Source organism: Gorilla gorilla, chromosome 12 (genome assembly GCF_029281585.2).
Source record: "Gorilla gorilla gorilla isolate KB3781 chromosome 12, NHGRI_mGorGor1-v2.1_pri, whole genome shotgun sequence".
NCBI classification, from domain to species: domain Eukaryota; kingdom Metazoa; phylum Chordata; class Mammalia; order Primates; family Hominidae; genus Gorilla; species Gorilla gorilla.
Genome location: NC_073236.2, coordinates 16,180,204 through 16,200,938, shown reverse-complemented (window position 1 = coordinate 16,200,938; position 20,735 = coordinate 16,180,204).

Below are 20,735 nucleotides of genomic sequence, written 5' to 3'. Positions count from 1 at the left end.
CACTCCATTCCATTCCACTCCACTCCACTCCACTCCACTCCACTCCACTAAACTCCACTCCATTCCATTCCATTCCATTCCATTGAATTCCATTGAATTCCATTCCATTGAATTCCATTCCATTCCGTTCCATTCCATTCCATTCCATTCCGTTCTACTCGGGTTGATTCCATTCTATTCCATTCCCTTCCATTCGAATCCATTCGATTCCATTCGATTCCATTCAATTCCATTCCATTCCATTCCATTGAATTCCATTCCATTCCATTCCATTCCATTCCATTCCATTCCATGAAATTCCATTGAATTCCATTCCATTCCATTCCATTCCTTTCCATTCCATTGAATTCCATTCCATTCCATTCCATTCCTTTCCATTCCATTCCACTCCATTCCATTCCACTCCACTCCACTCCACTCCACTCCACTCCACTCCACTCCATTCCATTCCATTCCATTCCATTGAATTCCATTGAATTCAATTCCATTGAACTCCATTCCATTCCGTTCCGTTCCGTTCCGTTCTGTTCCGCTCTACTCGGGTTGATTCCATTCTATTCCATTCCATTCCATTCGATTCCATTCGATTCCATTCGATTCCATTCGATTCCATTCCATTCCATTCCATTCCATTCCATTCCATTCCATTCCATTGAATTCCATTCCATTCCATTCCATTCCATTCCATTGAATTCCATTCCATTCCATTCCATTCCATTCCATTCCATTCCATTCCATTCCATAACATTCCATTCCCGTTCCATTTCCATTCCCGTTCCTTTTCCATTCCCGTTCCATTTCCATTCCCATTCCATTTCCATTTCCGTTCCATTTCCATTCCCGTTCCATTTCCGTTCCCGTTCCATTTCCGTTCCCGTTCCATTTCCGTTCCCGTTCCATTTCCCTTACCGTTCCATTTCCGTTCCCGTTCCATTTCCATTCCCGATCCATTTCCATTCCCGTTCCATTTCCATTCCTGTTCCATTTCCATTACCGTTCCATTTCCATTCCCTTTCCATTTCCATTCCCGATCCATTTCCATTCCCGTTCCATTTCCATTCCCGTTCCATTTCCATTCCCATTCCATTTCCATTCCATTCCATTCCGTTCTGCTCGGGTACATTCTAGTCCATTCCATTCCATTCCATTCCGTTCCATTCCGTTCTACTCCGGTAGATTCCATTCCATTCCATTCCACTCCATTCCTTTCCAATCCATTGCATTCCATTGCATTGCATTGCATTCCATTCCATTCCATTCCATTCCATTCCATTCCATTCCATTCCATTCCATTAGATTCCGTTCTACTCGGGTACATTCCATTCCATTCCATTCCATTCCATTCCATTCCATTCCATTCCATTCGTGTCCATTCCATTCCATTCCATTCCATTCCATTTGTTTCTACTCGGGTAGATTCCATTCCAGTCCATTCCATTCCATTCCTTCCATTCCATTGCATTCCATGGCATTGCATTCCATTCCATTCCGTTCCATTCCATTCCATTCAATTTCCTTCCATTCCATTCCATTCCATTCCATTCCATTCCGTTCTACTGGTGTCCATTCCATCCCATTCCATTCCATTCCATTCCATTCCATTCCATTCCATTCTAATCGGGTAGATTCCATTCCATTATATTCCATTACTTTCCTTTCCATTCCATTGCATTCCATTGCATTGCATTCCATTCCATTCACTTCCTTTCCATTCCATTCCATTCCATTCCATTCCATTCAATTCCATTCCATTCCATTCCATTCCATTCCGTTCTACTCGTGTCCATTCCATTCCATTCCATTCCATTCCATTCCTTTCCATTCCATTGCATTCCATTGCATTCCATTGCATTCCATTCCATTCCATTCCATTCCATTCCATTCCATTCCACTCCACTCCACTCCACTCCACTCCACTCCACTCCGGTACATTCCATTAAATTCCAATCCATTCCATTCCATTCGTGTCCATTCCATTCCATTCCATTCCATTCCATTCCATTCCATTTGTTTCTACTCGGGTAGATACCATTCCAGTCCATTCCATTCCTTCCATTCCATTGCATTCCATGGCATTGCATTCCATTCCATTCCGTTCCATTCCATTCCATTCTATTTCATTCCATTCCATTCCATTCCATTCCGTTCCGTTCTACTGGTGTCCATTCCATTCCATTCCATTCCATTCCATTCCATTCCATTCCATTCCATTCTACTCGGGTAGATTCCATTCCATTCCATTCCATTCCTTTCCTTTCCATTCCATTGCATTCCATTGCATTGCATTCCATTCCATTCAGTTCCATTCCATTCCATTCCATTCCATTCCATGGAATTCCATTCCATTCCGTTCTACTCGGGTACAATCCATTCCATTCCATTCCATTCCATTCCATTCCATTCCATTCCATTCCATTCCATTCCACTCGGGTACATTCCATTCCATTCCATTCCACTCCACTCCACTCCACTCCACTCCACTCCACTCCACTCCACTCCACTCCACTGTATTCCCTTCCATTCCACTCCATTGAATTCCATTGAATTCCATTCCATTGAATTCCATTCCATTGAATTCCATTCCGTTCCGTTCCTTTCCGTTCCGTTCCACTCTACTCGGTTGATTCCATTCGATTCCATTCGATTCCATTCGATTCAATTCGATTCCATTCGATTCCATTCGATTCCATTCGATTCCATTCCATTCCATTCCATTCCATTGAATTCCATTCCATTCCATTCCATTCCATTCCATTCCATTCCATTGAATTCCATTGAATTCCATTCCATAGAATTTCATTCCATTCCATTCCATTGAATTTCATTCCTTTCCATTCCATTCCATTCCATTCCATTCCATTCCATTCCATTGCAATGAATTCCATTCCATTCCATTCCATTCCATTCCACTCCATTCCACTCCACTCCACTCCACTCCACTCCACTCAATTCTACTCCATTCCACTCCATTGAATTCCATTGAATTCCATTCCATTGAATTCCATTCCGTTCCGTTCCGTTCCGTTCCGTTCCGCTCTACTCGGGTTGATTCCACTCTATTCCATTCCATTCCATTCGATTGCAATCGATTCCATTCGATTCCATTCGATTCCACTCGATTCCATTGCATTCCATTCCATTCCATTGAATTCCATTCCATTCCATTCCATTCCATTCCATTCCATTCCATTGAATTTCATTCCATTCCATTCCATCGAATTCCATTCCATTCCATTGAATTCCGTCCCATTCCATTCCATTCCATTCCATTCCATTCCATTCCATTCCAATCCAGTCCATTCCATTCCATTGCATTCCATTGCATTGCATTGCATTCCATTCCATTCCATTCCATTCCATTCCATTCTTTTCCATTCCATTCCATTCCATTCCATTCCATTCCATTCCCTTCCATTCCATTCCGTTCTACTCGTGTCCATTCCATTCTGTTCAATTCCATTCCATTCCATTCCATTCCATTCCTTTCCATTCCATTGCATTCCATTGCATTCCATTGCATTCCATTGCATTCCATTCCATTCCATTCCATTCCATTCCACTCCACTCCACTCCACTCCACTCCACTCCACTCCAGTACATTCCATTCCATTCCATTCCATTCCATTCCATTCCATTCCATTCCATTCCATTCCACTCCGTTCTACTCGGGTACATTCCGTTCCGTTCCATCCCATTCCATTCCATTCCATTCCATTCCATTCCAGTGCACTCCACTCCACTGCACTCCACTCCACTCCGGTACATTCCATTCCATTCCATTCCATTCCATTCCATTCCATTCCATAACATTCCATTCCCGTTCCATTTCCATTCCCGTTCCTTTTCCATTCCCGTTCCATTTCCATTCCTGTTCCATTTCCATTCCCGTTCCATTTCCATTCCCGTTCCATTTCCATTCCCGTTCCATTTCCATTCCCGTTCCATTTCCGTTCCCGTTCCGTTTCCGTTCCCGTTCCATTTCCGTTCCCGTTCCATTTCCGTTCCCGATCCATTTCCTTTCCCGTTCCATTTCCGTTCCCGTTCCATTTCCGTTCCCGTTCCATTTCCGTTCCCGTTCCATTTCCGTTCCCCTTCCATTTCCGTTCCCGTTCCATTTCCGTTCCCGTTCCATTTCCGTTCCCGTTTCATTTCCGTTCCCGTTCCGTTTCCGTTCCCGTTCAATTTCCGTTCCCGTTCCATTTCCATTACCGTTCCATTTCCATTCCCGTTCCATTTCCATTCCTGATCCATTTCCTTTCCCATTCCATTTCCATTCCCATTCCATTTCCATTCCTATTCCATTTCCATTCCATTCCATTCTGTTCTGCTCGGGTACATTCTATTCCATTCCATTCCATTCCATTCCATTCCATTCCATTCCATTCCGTTCTACTCGGGTAGATTCCATTCCATTCCATTCCTCTCCATTCCTTTCCAATCCATTGCATTCCATTGCATTGCATTGCATTCCATTCCATTCCATTCCATTTCATTCCATTCCATACCATTCCATTCCATTCCATTCCATTCCGTTCCTTTCTACTTGGTTACATTCCATTCAATTCCATTCCATTCCGTTCTACTCGGTTACATTCCATTCCATTCCATTCCATTCCATTCCATTCCATTCCATTCCATTCCATTCCGTTCTACTCGGGTACATTCCATTCCATTCCATTCCATTCCATTCCATTCCATTCCATTCCATTCCATTCCATTCCATTCCATTCCATTCCATTCGTGTCCATTCCATTCCATTCCATTCCATTCCATTTGTTTCTACTCGGGTAGATTCCTTTCCAGTCCATTCCATTCCATTCCTTCCATTCCATTGCATTCCATGGCATTGCATTCCATTCCATTCCGTTCCATTCCATTCCATTCTATTTCATTCCATTCCATTCCATTCCATTCCGTTCCGTTCTACTGGTGTCCATTCCATTCCATTCCATTCCATTCCATTCTACTCGGGTAGATTCCATTCCATTCCATTCCATTCCATTCCTTTCCTTTCCATTCCATTGCATTCCATTGCATTGCATTCCATTCCATTCCGTTCCATTCCATTCCATTCCATTCCATTCCATTCCATTCCATTACATTACATTACATTCTATTCGGGTACATTCCATTCCATTCCATTCCATTCTTTTCCATTCCATTCCATTCCATTCCATTCCATTCCATTCCGTTCTACTCGTGTCCATTCCATTCCATTCCATTCCATTCCTATCCATTCCATTGCATTCCATTGCATTCCTTTCCATTCCATTCCATTCCATTCCATTCCATTCCATTCCATAACATTCCATTCCCGTTCCATTTCCATTCCCGTTCCTTTTCCATTCCCGTTCCATTTCCGTTCCCGTTCCATTTCCGTTCCCGTTCCATTTCCATTCCCGTTTCATTTCCATTACCGTTCCATTTCCATTCCCGTTCTATTTCCATCCCCGATCCATTTCCATTGCCATTCCATTTCCATTCCCGTTCCATTTCCATTCCCGATCCATTTCCATTCCCCTTCCATTTCCATTCCCGTTCCATTTCCATTCCCATTCCATTTCCATTCCATTCCATTCCGTTCTGCTCGGGTACATTCTATTCCATTCCATTCCATTCCATTCCGTTCCATTCCGTTCTACTCGGGTAGATTCCATTCCATTCCATTCCACTCCATTCCTTTCCAATCCATTGCATTCCATTGCTTTGCATTGCATTCCATTCCATTCCATTCCATTCCATTCCATTCCATTCCATTCCATTCCATTCCATTCCATTCCATTCCGTTCCGTTCTACTCGGGTACATTCCATTCCATTCCATTCCATTCCATTCCATTCCATTCCATTCCATTCCATTCCATTCCATTCCATTCGTGTCCATTCCATTCCATTCCATTCCATTCCGTTTGTTTCTACTCGGGTAGATTCCATTCCATTCCATTCCGTTCCATTCTACTCGGGTACATTCCATTCAATGTCATTGCATTCCATTCCATTCCATTCCATTCCATTCCATTCCATTCCATTCCATTCCATTCCATTCGTGTCCATTCCATTCCATTCCATTCCATTCCATTCCATTTGTTTCTACTCGGGTAGATTCCATTCCAGTCCATTCCATTCCATTCCTTCCATTCCATTGCATTCCATGGCATTGCATTCCATTCCATTCCGTTCCATTCCATTCCATTCCATTTCATTCCATTCCACTCCATTCCATTCCGTTCCGTTCTACTGGTGTCCATTCCATTCCATTCCATTCCATTCCATTCCATTCCATTCCATTCTAATCGGGTAGATTCCATTCAATTATATTCCATTCCTTTCCTTTCCATTCCATTGCATTCCATTGCATTGCATTCCATTCCATTCAGTTCCTTTCCATTCCATTCCTTTCTATTCCATTCCATTACATTCCATTCCATTCCATTCCATTCCATTTCCATTCCATTCCATTCCGTTCTGCTCGGGTACATTCTATTCCATTCCATTCCATTCCATTCCGTTCCATTCCGTTCTACTCGGGTAGATTCCATTCCATTCCATTCCACTCCATTCCTTTCCAATCCATTGCATTCCATTGCATTGCATTGCATTCCATTCCATTCCATTCCATTCCATTCAATTCCATTCCATTCCATTCCATTCCATTCCATTCCATTCCATTCCGTATTCGGTTCCATTCGATTCCATTCGATTCCATTCCATTTCACTCCATTCCATTCCATTCCGTTCCGTTCCGTTCCGTTCCGTTCCGTTCCGTTCCGTTCTATTCGGGTTGATTCCATTCTATTCCATTCCATTCCATTCGATTCCATTCGATTCCATTCGATTCAATTCCATTCCATTCCATTCCATTCTATTCTATTGAATTCCATTCCATTCCATTCCATTTCATTCCAATCCATTTCATTCTACTTGGGTTGATTCCATTCCATTCCATTCCATTCCATTCCATTCCATTCCATTCCATTCCATTCCATTCCATTCCATTCCATTCCATTCCATTCCATTCCATTCCATTCCATTCCACTCAGGTTCATTCCATTCCATTCCATTCCATTCCATTCTATTCCACTGAATTCCATTCTATTCCATTCCATTCCATTCCATTCCATTCCTTTCCATTCCATTCCGTTCTACTCGGGTTGATTCCATTCCATACCATTCCATTCCATTCCATTCCATTACATTACATTACATTACATTCTATTCGGGTACATTCCATTCCATTCCATTCCATTCTTTTCCATTCCATTACATTCCATTCCATTCCATTCCATTCCGTTCTACTCGTGTCCATTCCATTCCATTCCATTCCATTCCTATCCATTCCATTGCATTCCATTGCATTCTTTTCCATTCCATTCCATTCCATTCCATTCCATTCCATTCCATAACATTCCATTCCCGTTCCATTTCCATTCCCGTTCCTTTTCCATTCCCGTTCCATTTCCGTTCCCGTTCCATTTCCGTTCCCGTTCCATTTCCATTCCCGTTTCATTTCCATTACCGTTCCATTTCCATTCCCGTTCTATTTCCATCCCCGATCCATTTCCATTGCCATTCCATTTCCATTCCCGTTCCATTTCCATTCCCGATCCATTTCCATTCCCATTCCATTTCCATTCCCGTTCCATTTCCATTCCCATTCCATTTCCATTCCATTCCATTCCGTTCTGCTCGGGTACATTCTATTCCATTCCATTCCATTCCATTCCGTTCCATTCCGTTCTACTCGGGTAGATTCCATTCCATTCCATTCCACTCCATTCCTTTCCAATCCATTGCATTCCATTGCTTTGCATTGCATTCCATTCCATTCCATTCCATTCCATTCCATTCCATTCCATTCCATTCCATTCCATTCCATTCCGTTCCGTTCTACTCGGGTACATTCCATTCCATTCCATTCCATTCCATTCCATTCCATTCCATTCCATTCCATTCCATTCGTGTCCATTCCATTCCATTCCATTCCATTCCGTTTGTTTCTACTCGGGTAGATTCCATTCCATTCCATTCCGTTCCATTCTACTCGGGTACATTCCATTCAATGTCATTGCATTCCATTCCATTCCATTCCATTCCATTCCATTCCATTCCATTCCATTCCATTCGTGTCCATTCCATTCCATTCCATTCCATTCCATTCCATTTGTTTCTACTCGGGTAGATTCCATTCCAGTCCATTCCATTCCATTCCTTCCATTCCATTGCATTCCATGGCATTGCATTCCATTCCATTCCGTTCCATTCCATTCCATTCCATTTCATTCCATTCCATTCCATTCCATTCCGTTCCGTTCTACTGGTGTCCATTCCATTCCATTCCATTCCATTCCATTCCATTCCATTCCATTCTAATCGGGTAGATTCCATTCCATTATATTCCATTCCTTTCCTTTCCATTCCATTGCATTCCATTGCATTGCATTCCATTCCATTCAGTTCCTTTCCATTCCATTCCATTCCACTCCATTCCATTCCTTTCTATTCCATTCCATTACATTCCATTCCATTCCATTCCATTCCATTTCCATTCCATTCCATTCCGTTCTGCTCGGGTACATTCTATTCCATTCCATTCCATTCCATTCCGTTCCATTCCGTTCTACTCGGGTAGATTCCATTCCATTCCATTCCACTCCATTCCTTTCCAATCCATTGCATTCCATTGCATTGCATTGCATTCCATTCCATTCCATTCCATTCCATTCAATTCCATTCCATTCCATTCCATTCCATTCCATTCCATTCCATTCCGTATTCGGTTCCATTCGATTCCATTCGATTCCATTCCATTTCACTCCATTCCATTCCATTCCGTTCCGTTCCGTTCCGTTCCGTTCCGTTCCGTTCCGTTCTATTCGGGTTGATTCCATTCTATTCCATTCCATTCCATTCGATTCCATTCGATTCCATTCGATTCAATTCCATTCCATTCCATTCCATTCTATTCTATTGAATTCCATTCCATTCCATTCCATTTCATTCCAATCCATTTCATTCTACTTGGGTTGATTCCATTCCATTCCATTCCATTCCATTCCATTCCATTCCATTCCATTCCATTCCATTCCATTCCATTCCACTCAGGTTCATTCCATTCCATTCCATTCCATTCCATTCTATTCCACTGAATTCCATTCTATTCCATTCCATTCCATTCCATTCCATTCCTTTCCATTCCATTCCGTTCTACTCGGGTTGATTCCATTCCATACCATTCCATTCCATTCCATTCCATTCCATTCCATTCCATTCTATTCCATTCGATTCCATTCGATTCCATTCCATTCCATTCCATTCCATTCCATCCCAATCCATTCCATTCTTCTCGGGTTGATTCCATTCCATTCCATTCCATTCCATTCCATTCCATTCCATTCCATTCGGTTCCATTCGATTCCATTCGATTCCATTCCATTTCACTCCATTCCATTCCATTCCGTTCCGTTCTATTCGGGTTGATTCCATTCTATTCCACTCCATTCCATTCGATTCCATTCGATTCCATTCGATTCCATTCCATTCCATTCCATTCCATGCCATTCCATTATATTCTATTGAATTCCATTCCATTCCATTCCATTCCATTCCAATCCATTCCATTCTACTCGGGTTGATTCCATTCCATTCCATTCCATTCCATTGCTTTCCATTCCACTCGGGTTGATTCAATTCTATTCCATTCCATTCCATTCGATTCCATTTGATTCCATTCCATTCCATTCCATTCCATCCCATTCCATTCCATTCCATTCCATTGAATTCCATCCCATTCCATTCTATTCCATTCCATTCCATTCCATTCCATTCCATTCCGTTCTACTCGGGTTGATTCCATTCTATTCCACTCCATTCCATTCGATTCCATTTGATTCCATTCCATTCCATTCCATTCCATTCCATTCCATTCCATTCCATTCTATTCCTTTGAATTCCATTCCATTCCATTCCATTCCATTCCATTCCATTCCATTCCATTCCATTCCATTCAATTCGGTTACATTCGATACCATTCCATTCCATTCCATTCCATTCCATTCCATTCCATTCCATTCCATTCCAATCCATTCCATTCTACTCGGGTTGATTCCATTCCATTCCATTCCATTCCATTCCATTCCATTCCCTTCCATTCCATTCCTTTCGGTTCCATTCGATTCCATTCGATTCCATTCCATTTCACTCCATTCCATTCCGTTCCGTTCCGTTCCATTCCGTTCCATTCCGTTCCATTCCATTCCGTTCTACTCGGGTTGATTCCATTCTATTCCACTCCATTCCATTCGATTCCATGCGATCCCATTCAATTCCATTCCATTCCATTCCATTCCATTCCCTTCCTTTCCATTCCATTCGGTTCCATTCGATTCCATTCGATTCCATTCCATTTCACTCCACTCCATTCCGTTCCGTTCCGTTCCGTTCCGTTCCGTTCCGTTCCATTCCGTTCCATTCCATTCCGTTCTACTCGGGTTGATTCCATTGTATTCCACTCCATTCCATTCGATTCCATTCGATTCCATTCGATTCCATTCCATTCCATTCCAATCCATTCCATTCCAATCCATTCCAGTCTACTCGGGTTGATTCCATTCCATTCCATTCCATTCCATTCCATTCCCTTCCATTCCATTCCATTCGGTTCAATTCGATTCCATTCGATTCCATTCCATTTCACTCAATTCCATTCCATTCCGTTCCGTTTCGTTCCGTTCCGTTCCGTTCTGTTCCGTTCTATTCGGGTTGATTCCATTCTATTCCATTCCATTCCATTCGATTCCATTCGATTCCATTCGATTCCATTCCGTTCCATTCCATTCCATTCCATTCTATTCTATTGAATTCCATTCCATTCCATTCCATTTCATTCCAATCCATTTCATTCTACTTGGGTTGATTCCATTCCATTCCATTGCATTCCATTCCATTCCATTCCATTCCATTCCATTCCACTCAGGTTCATTCCATTCCATTCCATTCCATTCCACTCTATTCCACTGAATTCCATTCTATTCCATTCCATTCCATTCCATTCCATTCCATTCCTTTCCATTCCATTCCGTTCTACTTGGGTTGATTCCATTCCATTCCATTCCATTCCATTCCATTCCATTCCATTCCATTCTATTCCATTCGATTCCATTCGATTCCATTCCATTCCATTCCATTCCATTCCATCCCAATCCATTCCATTCTTCTCGGGTTGATTCCATTCCATTCCATTCCACTCCATTCCATTCCATTCCATTCCCTTCCATTCCATTCCATTCGGTTCCATTCGATTCCATTCGATTCCATTCCATTTCACTCCATTCCATTCCATTCCGTTCCGTTCCGTTCCGTTCAATTCCGTTCCGTTCTATTCGGGTTGATTCCATTCTATTCCACTCCATTCCATTCGATTCCATTCGATTCCATTCGATTCCATTCCATTCCATTCCATTCCATGCCATTCCATTATATTCTATTGAATTCCATTCCATTCCATTCCATTCCATTCCAATCCATTCCATCCTACTCGGGTTGATTCCATTCCATTCCATTCCATTCCATTCCTTTCCATTCCACTCGGTTTGATTCAATTCTATTCCATTCCATTCCATTCGATTCCATTTGATTCCATTCCATTCCATTCCATTCCATTCCATTCCATTCCATTCCATTCCATTCCATTCCATTGAATTCCATCCCATTCCATTCTATTCCATTCCATTCCATTCCATTCCATTCCATTCCATTCCATTCCATTCCGTTCTACTCGGGTTGATTCCATTCTATTCCACTCCATTCCATTCGATTCCATTCGATTCCATTCAATTCCATTCCATTCCATTCCATTCCATTCCATTCCATTCCATTCCATTCCATTCCATTCTATTCCTTTTAATTCCATTCCATTCCATTCCATTCCATTCCATTCCATTCCATTCCATTCCATTCCATTGCATTCCATTCAATTCGGTTACATTCGATTCCATTCCTTTCCATTCCATTCCATTCCATTCCATTCCATTCCATTCCATTCCAATCCATTCCATTCTACTCGGGTTGATTCCATTCCATTCCATTCCATTCCATTCCATTCCATTCCATTCCATTCCATTCCATTCCATTCCATTCCATTCCCTTCCATTCCATTCGGTTCCATTCGATTCCATTCGATTCCATTCCATTTCACTCCATTCCATTCCGTTCCGTTCCGTTCCATTCCGTTCCATTCCGTTCCATTCCATTCCGTTCTACTCGGGTTGATTCCATTCTATTCCACTCCATTCCATTCGATTCCATGCGATCCCATTCAATTCCATTCCATTACATTCCATTCCATTCCTTTCCATTCCATTCCATTCCATTCTATTCCTTTGAATTCCATTCCATTCCATTCCATTCCATTCCAATCCATTCCATTCTACTCGGGTTGATTCATTTCCATTCCTTTCCGTTCCGTTCCGTTCCGTTCCGTTCCATTCCGTTCTACTCGGGTTCATTCCATTCCATTCCATTCCATTCCATTGTATTCCATTGAATTCCATTCCATTCCATTCCGTTCTACTCGGGTTGATTCCATTCCATTCCATTCCATTCCATTCCATTCGATTCCATTCGATTCCATTCCATTCCATTCGATTCCATTCCATTCCATTCCATTCCATTCCATTCCATTCCAATCCATTCCATTCTACTCGGGTTGATTCCATTCCATTCCATTCCATTCCATTCCATTCCCTTCCTTTCCATTCCATTCGGTTCCATTCAATTATATTCGATTCCATTCTATTTCACTCCGTGCCGTTCCGTACCGTTCCGTTCCATTCCATTCCGTTCCATTCCATACCGTTCTACTCGGGTTGATTCCATTCTATTCTACTCCATTCCATTCGATTCCATTCGATTCCATTCGATTCCATTTCATTCCATTCCATTCCATTCCATTCCTTTCCATTCCATTCTATTCCATTGAATTCCATTCCATTCCATTCCATTCCATTCCAATCCTTTCCATTCTACTCGGGTTGATTCCATTCCATTCCATTCCATTCCATTCCATTCCATTCCATTCCATTCCATTCGATCCCATTCCATTCCATTCCATTCAATTCCATTCCATTCCATTCCGTTCTATTCGGGTTCATTCCATTCCATTCCATTCCATTCCATTCCATTCCATTCTATTCCATTGAATTCCATTCCATTCCATTCCATTCCATTCCATTCCATTCCATTCCATTCCATTCCATTCCATTCCGTTCTACTCGGGTTGATTCCATTCCATTCCATTCCATTCCATTCCATTCCATTCCATTCCATTCCGTTCGATTCCATTCGATTCCATTCGATTCCATTCCATTCCATTCCATTCCATTCCATTCCAATCCAATCCATTCCATTCTACTCGGGTTGATTCCATTCTATTCCACTCCATTCCATTCGATTCCATTCGATTCCATTCGATTCCATTCCATTCCATTCCATTCCATTCCATTCCATTCCATTCCATTCCATTACATTCCATTCCATTCCATTGAATTCCATTCCATTCCATTCCATTCCATTCCATTCCATTCCATTGCATTCTTTCCATTCCATTCCATTCCGTTCCACTTGGGTTGATTCCATTCCATTCCATTCCATTCCATTCCATTCCATTCCATTCCATTAGATTCCATTTGATTCCGTTCCATTCCATTCCAATCCATTCCATTCCAATCCATTCCATTCTACTCGGGTTGATTCCATTCCATTCCATTCCATTTCCTTCCATTCCATTCCATTCGGTTCCATTCAATTCCATTCGATTCCATTCCATTTCACTCCATTCCATTGCATTCCGTTCCGTTCCTTTCGGTTCCGTTCCGTTCTATTCGGGTTGATTCCATTCTATTCCATTCCATTCCATTCGATTCCATTCGATTCCATTCGATTCCATTCCATTCCATTCCATTCCATTCCATTCTATTATATTGAATTCCATTCCATTCCATTCCATTTCATTCCAATCCATTTCATTCTACTTGGGTTGATTCCATTCCATTCCATTCCATTCCATTCCATTCCATTCCATTCCGTTCCATTCCATTCCATTCCACTCGGGTTCATTCCATTCCATTCCATTCCATTCCATTCTATTCCATTGAATTCCATTCTATTCCATTCCATTCCATTCCATTCCATTCCATTCCTTTCCATTCCATTCCGTTCTACTCGGGTTGATTCCATTCCATTCCATTCCATTCCATTCCATTCCATTCGATTCCATTCCATTCCATTCCATTGAATTCCATTCCATTCCATTCCATTCCATGGAATACCATTCCATTGAATTCCATTCCATTCCATTCCATTCCATTCCATTGAATTCCATTCCATTCCATTCCATTCCATTCCATTGAATTCCATTCCATTCCATTCGATTCCATTCCATTCCATTCCATTGAATTCCATTCCATTCCATTCCATTCCATTGAATTCCATTCCATTCCATTCCATTCCATTCCATTGAATTCCATTCCGTTCCATTCCATTCTATTGAATTCCATTCCATTCCATTCCATTCCATTCCATTCCATTCCATTCCATTCCATTGAATTCCATTCCATTCCATTCCATTCCATTCCATTGAATTCCATTCCGTTCCATTCCATTCCATTGAATTCCATTCCATTCCATTCCATTCCATTCCATTCCATTCCATTCCATTCCATTGAATTCCATTCCATTCCATTCCATTCCATTCCATTCCATTCCATTCCATCCCATTCCATTCCATTCCATTCCATTCCGTTCTACTCGGGTTGATTCCATTCTATTCCATTCCATTCCATTCGATCCCATTTGATTCCATTCGATTCCATTCAATTCCATTCGATTCCATTCCATTCCACTCCATTCCATTCCATTGAATTCCATTCCATTCCATTCCATTCCATTCCATTCCATTGAATTCCATTCCATTCCATTCCATTCCATTCCATTGATTTCCATTCCATTCCATTCCATTCAATTGAATTCCATTCCATTCCATTCCATTCCGTTCCGTTCCGTCCCGTTCCATTCCGTTCCGTTCCGTTCCGTTGCGTTCCGTTCCGTTCTACTCGGGTTGATTAAATTCTATTCCATTCCATTCTATTCGATTCCATTCGATTCCAAACGATTCCATTCGATTCCATTCGATTCCATTGAATTCCATTCCATTCCATTCCATTCCATTGAATTCCGTTGCATTATATTCCATTCCGTTCCGTTCCGTCCCGTTCCGTTCCGTTCCGTTCCGTTGCGTGCCGTTGCGTTCTACTCGGGTTGATTCCATTCCATTCCATTCCATTCCATTCCATTCCATTCCATTCCATTGAATTCCATTCCATTCCATTCCATTCCATTCCATTCCATTCCATTCCATTCCATTCCATTCCATTCCATTCCATTCCATTCCATTCCGTTCTACTCGGGTTGATTCCATTCTATTCCATTCCATTCCATTCGATCTCATTCGATTCCATTCGATTCCATTCGATTCCACTCCATTCCATTCCATTGAATTCCATTCCATTCCATTCCATTCCATTCCTTTCGATTGAATTCCATTCCATTCCATTCCATTCCATTCCATTCCATTCCATTGAATTCCATTCCATTCCATTCCATAGAATTCCGTTCCATTCCATTCCATTCCATTCCATTCCATTCCATTCCATTGAATTCCATTCCATTCCATTCCATTCCTTTCCATTGAATTCCATTCTGTTCCATTCCATTCCTTTGAATTCCGTTCCATTCCATTCCATTCCATTCCTTTCCGTTCCGTTCCGTTCCGTTCCGTTCCGTTGCGTTCCGCTCCGTTCTACTCGGGTTGATTCCATTCTATTCCATTCCATTCCATTCGATCCCATTCGATTCCATTCGATTCCATTCGATTCCATTCGATTCCACTCCATTCCATTCCATAGAATTCCATTCCATTCCATTCCATTTGAATTCCATTCCATTCCATTCCATTCCATTCTATTCCATTCCATCCCATTCCATTCCATTCCATTCCATTCTACTCGGGTTGATTGCATTCTATTCCATTCCATTCCATTCGATTCCATTCGATTCCATTCGATTCCATTCCGTTCCATTCCATTCCATTCCATTCTATTCTATTGAATTCCATTCCATTCCATTCCATTTCATTCCAATCCATTTCATTCTACTTGGGTTGATTCCATTCCATTCCATTGCATTCCATTCCATTCCATTCCATTCCACTCAGGTTCATTCCATTCCATTCCATTCCATTCCACTCTATTCCACTGAATTCCATTCTATTCCATTCCATTCCATTCCATTCCATTCCATTCCTTTCCATTCCATTCCGTTCTACTTGGGTTGATTCCATTCCATTCCATTCCATTCCATTCCATTCCATTCCATTCCATTCTATTCCATTCGATTCCATTCGATTCCATTCCATTCCATTCCATTCCATTCCATCCCAATCCATTCCATTCTTCTCGGGTTGATTCCATTCCATTCCATTCCATTCCATTCCATTCCATTCCATTCCCTTCCATTCCATTCCATTCGGTTCCATTCGATTCCATTCGATTCCATTCCATTTCACTCCATTCCATTCCATTCCGTTCCGTTCCATTCCGTTCAATTCCGTTCCGTTCTATTCGGGTTGATTCCATTCTATTCCACTCCATTCCATTCGATTCCATTCGATTCCATTCGATTCCATTCCATTCCATTCCATTCCATGCCATTCCATTATATTCTATTGAATTCCATTCCATTCCATTCCATTCCATTCCAATCCATTCCATCCTACTCGGGTTGATTCCATTCCATTCCATTCCATTCCATTCCTTTCCATTCCACTCGGTTTGATTCAATTCTATTCCATTCCATTCCATTCGATTCCATTTGATTCCATTCCATTCCATTCCATTCCATTCCATTCCATTCCATTCCATTCCATTCCATTGAATTCCATCCCATTCCATTCTATTCCATTCCATTCCATTCCATTCCATTCCATTCCATTCCATTCCGTTCTACTCGGGTTGATTCCATTCTATTCCACTCCATTCCATTCGATTCCATTCGATTCCATTCAATTCCATTCCATTCCATTCCATTCCATTCCATTCCATTCCATTCCATTCCATTCTATTCCTTTGAATTCCATTCCATTCCATTCCATTCCATTCCATTCCATTCCATTCCATTCCATTCCATTGCATTCCATTCAATTCGGTTACATTCGATTCCATTCCTTTCCATTCCATTCCATTCCATTCCATTCCATTCCATTCCATTCCAATCCATTCCATTCTACTCGGGTTGATTCCATTCCATTCCATTCCATTCCATTCCATTCCATTCCATTCCATTCCATTCCATTCCATTCCATTCCCTTCCATTCCATTCGGTTCCATTCGATTCCATTCGATTCCATTCCATTTCACTCCATTCCATTCCGTTCCGTTCCGTTCCATTCCGTTCCATTCCGTTCCATTCCATTCCGTTCTACTCGGGTTGATTCCATTCTATTCCACTCCATTCCATTCGATTCCATGCGATCCCATTCAATTCCATTCCATTACATTCCATTCCATTCCTTTCCATTCCATTCCATTCCATTCTATTCCTTTGAATTCCATTCCATTCCATTCCATTCCATTCCAATCCATTCCATTCTACTCGGGTTGATTCATTTCCATTCCGTTCCGTTCCGTTCCGTTCCGTTCCGTTCCATTCCGTTCTACTCGGGTTCATTCCATTCCATTCCATTCCATTCCATTGTATTCCATTGAATTCCATTCCATTCCATTCCGTTCTACTCGGGTTGATTCCATTCCATTCCATTCCATTCCATTCCATTCCATTCCATTCGATTCCATTCCATTCCATTCGATTCCATTCCATTCCATTCCATTCCATTCCATTCCATTCCAATCCATTCCATTCTACTCGGGTTGATTCCATTCCATTCCATTCCATTCCATTCCATTCCCTTCCTTTCCATTCCATTCGGTTCCATTCAATTATATTCGATTCCATTCTATTTCACTCCGTTCCGTTCCGTACCGTTCCGTTCCATTCCATTCCGTTCCATTCCATACCGTTCTACTCGGGTTGATTCCATTCTATTCTACTCCATTCCATTCGATTCCATTCGATTCCATTCGATTCCATTTCATTCCATTCCATTCCATTCCATTCCTTTCCATTCCATTCTATTCCATTGAATTCCATTCCATTCCATTCCATTCCATTCCAATCCTTTCCATTCTACTCGGGTTGATTCCATTCCATTCCATTCCATTCCATTCCATTCCATTCCATTCCATTCCATTCGATCCCATTCCATTCCATTCCATTCAATTCCATTCCATTCCATTCCGTTCTATTCGGGTTCATTCCATTCCATTCCATTCCATTCCATTCCATTCCATTCTATTCCATTGAATTCCATTCCATTCCATTCCATTCCATTCCATTCCATTCCATTCCATTCCATTCCATTCCGTTCTACTCGGGTTGATTCCATTCCATTCCATTCCATTCCATTCCATTCCATTCCATTCCATTCCGTTCGATTCCATTCGATTCCATTCGATTCCATTCCATTCCATTCCATTCCATTCCATTCCAATCCAATCCATTCCATTCTACTCGGGTTGATTCCATTCTATTCCACTCCATTCCATTCGATTCCATTCGATTCCATTCGATTCCATTCCATTCCATTCCATTCCATTCCATTCCATTCCATTCCATTACATTCCATTCCATTCCATTGAATTCCATTCCATTCCATTCCATTCCATTCCATTCCATTCCATTGCATTCTTTCCATTCCATTCCATTCCGTTCTACTTGGGTTGATTCCATTCCATTCCATTCCATTCCATTCCATTCCATTCCATTCCATTCCATTAGATTCCATTTGATTCCGTTCCATTCCATTCCAATCCATTCCATTCCAATCCATTCCATTCTACTCGGGTTGATTCCATTCCATTCCATTCCATTCCATTCCCTTCCATTCCATTCCATTCGGTTCCATTCAATTCCATTCGATTCCATTCCATTTCACTCCATTCCATTGCATTCCGTTCCGTTCCTTTCGGTTCCGTTCCGTTCTATTCGGGTTGATTCCATTCTATTCCATTCCATTCCATTCGATTCCATTCGATTCCATTCGATTCCATTCCATTCCATTCCATTCCATTCCATTCTATTCTATTGAATTCCATTCCATTCCATTCCATTTCATTCCAATCCATTTCATTCTACTTGGGTTGATTCCATTCCATTCCATTCCATTCCATTCCATTCCATTCCATTCCATTCCATTCCATTCCATTCCACTCGGGTTCATTCCATTCCATTCCATTCCATTCCATTCTATTCCATTGAATTCCATTCTATTCCATTCCATTCCATTCCATTCCATTCCATTCCTTTCCATTCCATTCCGTTCTACTCGGGTTGATTCCATTCCATTCCATTCCATTCCATTCCATTCCATTCCATTCCATTCGATTCCATTCCATTCCATTCCATTGAATTCCATTCCATTCCATTCCATTCCATGGAATTCCATTCCATTGAATTCCATTCCATTCCATTCCATTCCATTCCATTGAATTCCATTCCATTCCATTCCATTCCATTCCATTGAATTCCATTCCATTCCATTCGATTCCATTCCATTCCATTCCATTGAATTCCATTCCATTCCATTCCATTCCATGGAATTCCATTCCATTCCATTCCATTCCATTCCATTCCATTCCATTGAATTCCATTCCATTCCATTCCATTCCATTCCATTCAATTCCATTCCGTTCCATTCCATTCCATTGAATTCCATTCCATTCCATTCCATTCCATTCCATTCCATTCCATTCCATTCCATTCCATTGAATTCCATTCCATTCCATTCCATTCCATTCCATTCCATTCCATCCCATTCCATTCCATTCCATTCCATTCCGTTCTACTCGGGTTGATTCCATTCTATTCCATTCCATTCCATTCGATCCCATTTGATTCCATTCGATTCCATTCAATTCCATTCGATTCCATTCCATTCCACTCCATTCCATTCCATTGAATTCCATTCCATTCCATTCCATTCCATTCCATTCCATTGAATTCCATTCCATTCCATTCCATTCCATTCCATTGATTTCCATTCCATTCCATTCCATTCAATTGAATTCCATTCCATTCCATTCCATTCCGTTCCGTTCCGTCCCGTTCCATTCCGTTCCGTTCCGTTCCGTTGCGTTCCGTTCCGTTCTACTCGGGTTGATTAAATTCTATTCCATTCCATTCTATTCGATTCCATTCGATTCCAAACGATTCCATTCGATTCCATTCGATTCCATTGAATTCCATTCCATTCCATTCCATTCCATTGAATTCCGTTGCATTATATTCCATTCCGTTCCGTTCCGTCCCGTTCCGTTCCGTTCCGTTCCGTTGCGTGCCGTTGCGTTCTACTCGGGTTGATTCCATTCCATTCCATTCCATTCCATTCCATTCCATTCCATTCCATTGAATTCCATTCCATTCCATTCCATTCCATTCCATTCCATTCCATTCCATTCCATTCCATTCCATTCCATTCCATTCCATTCCATTCCATTCCATTCCGTTCTACTCGGGTTGATTCCATTCTATTCCATTCCATTCCATTCGATCTCATTCGATTCCATTCGAT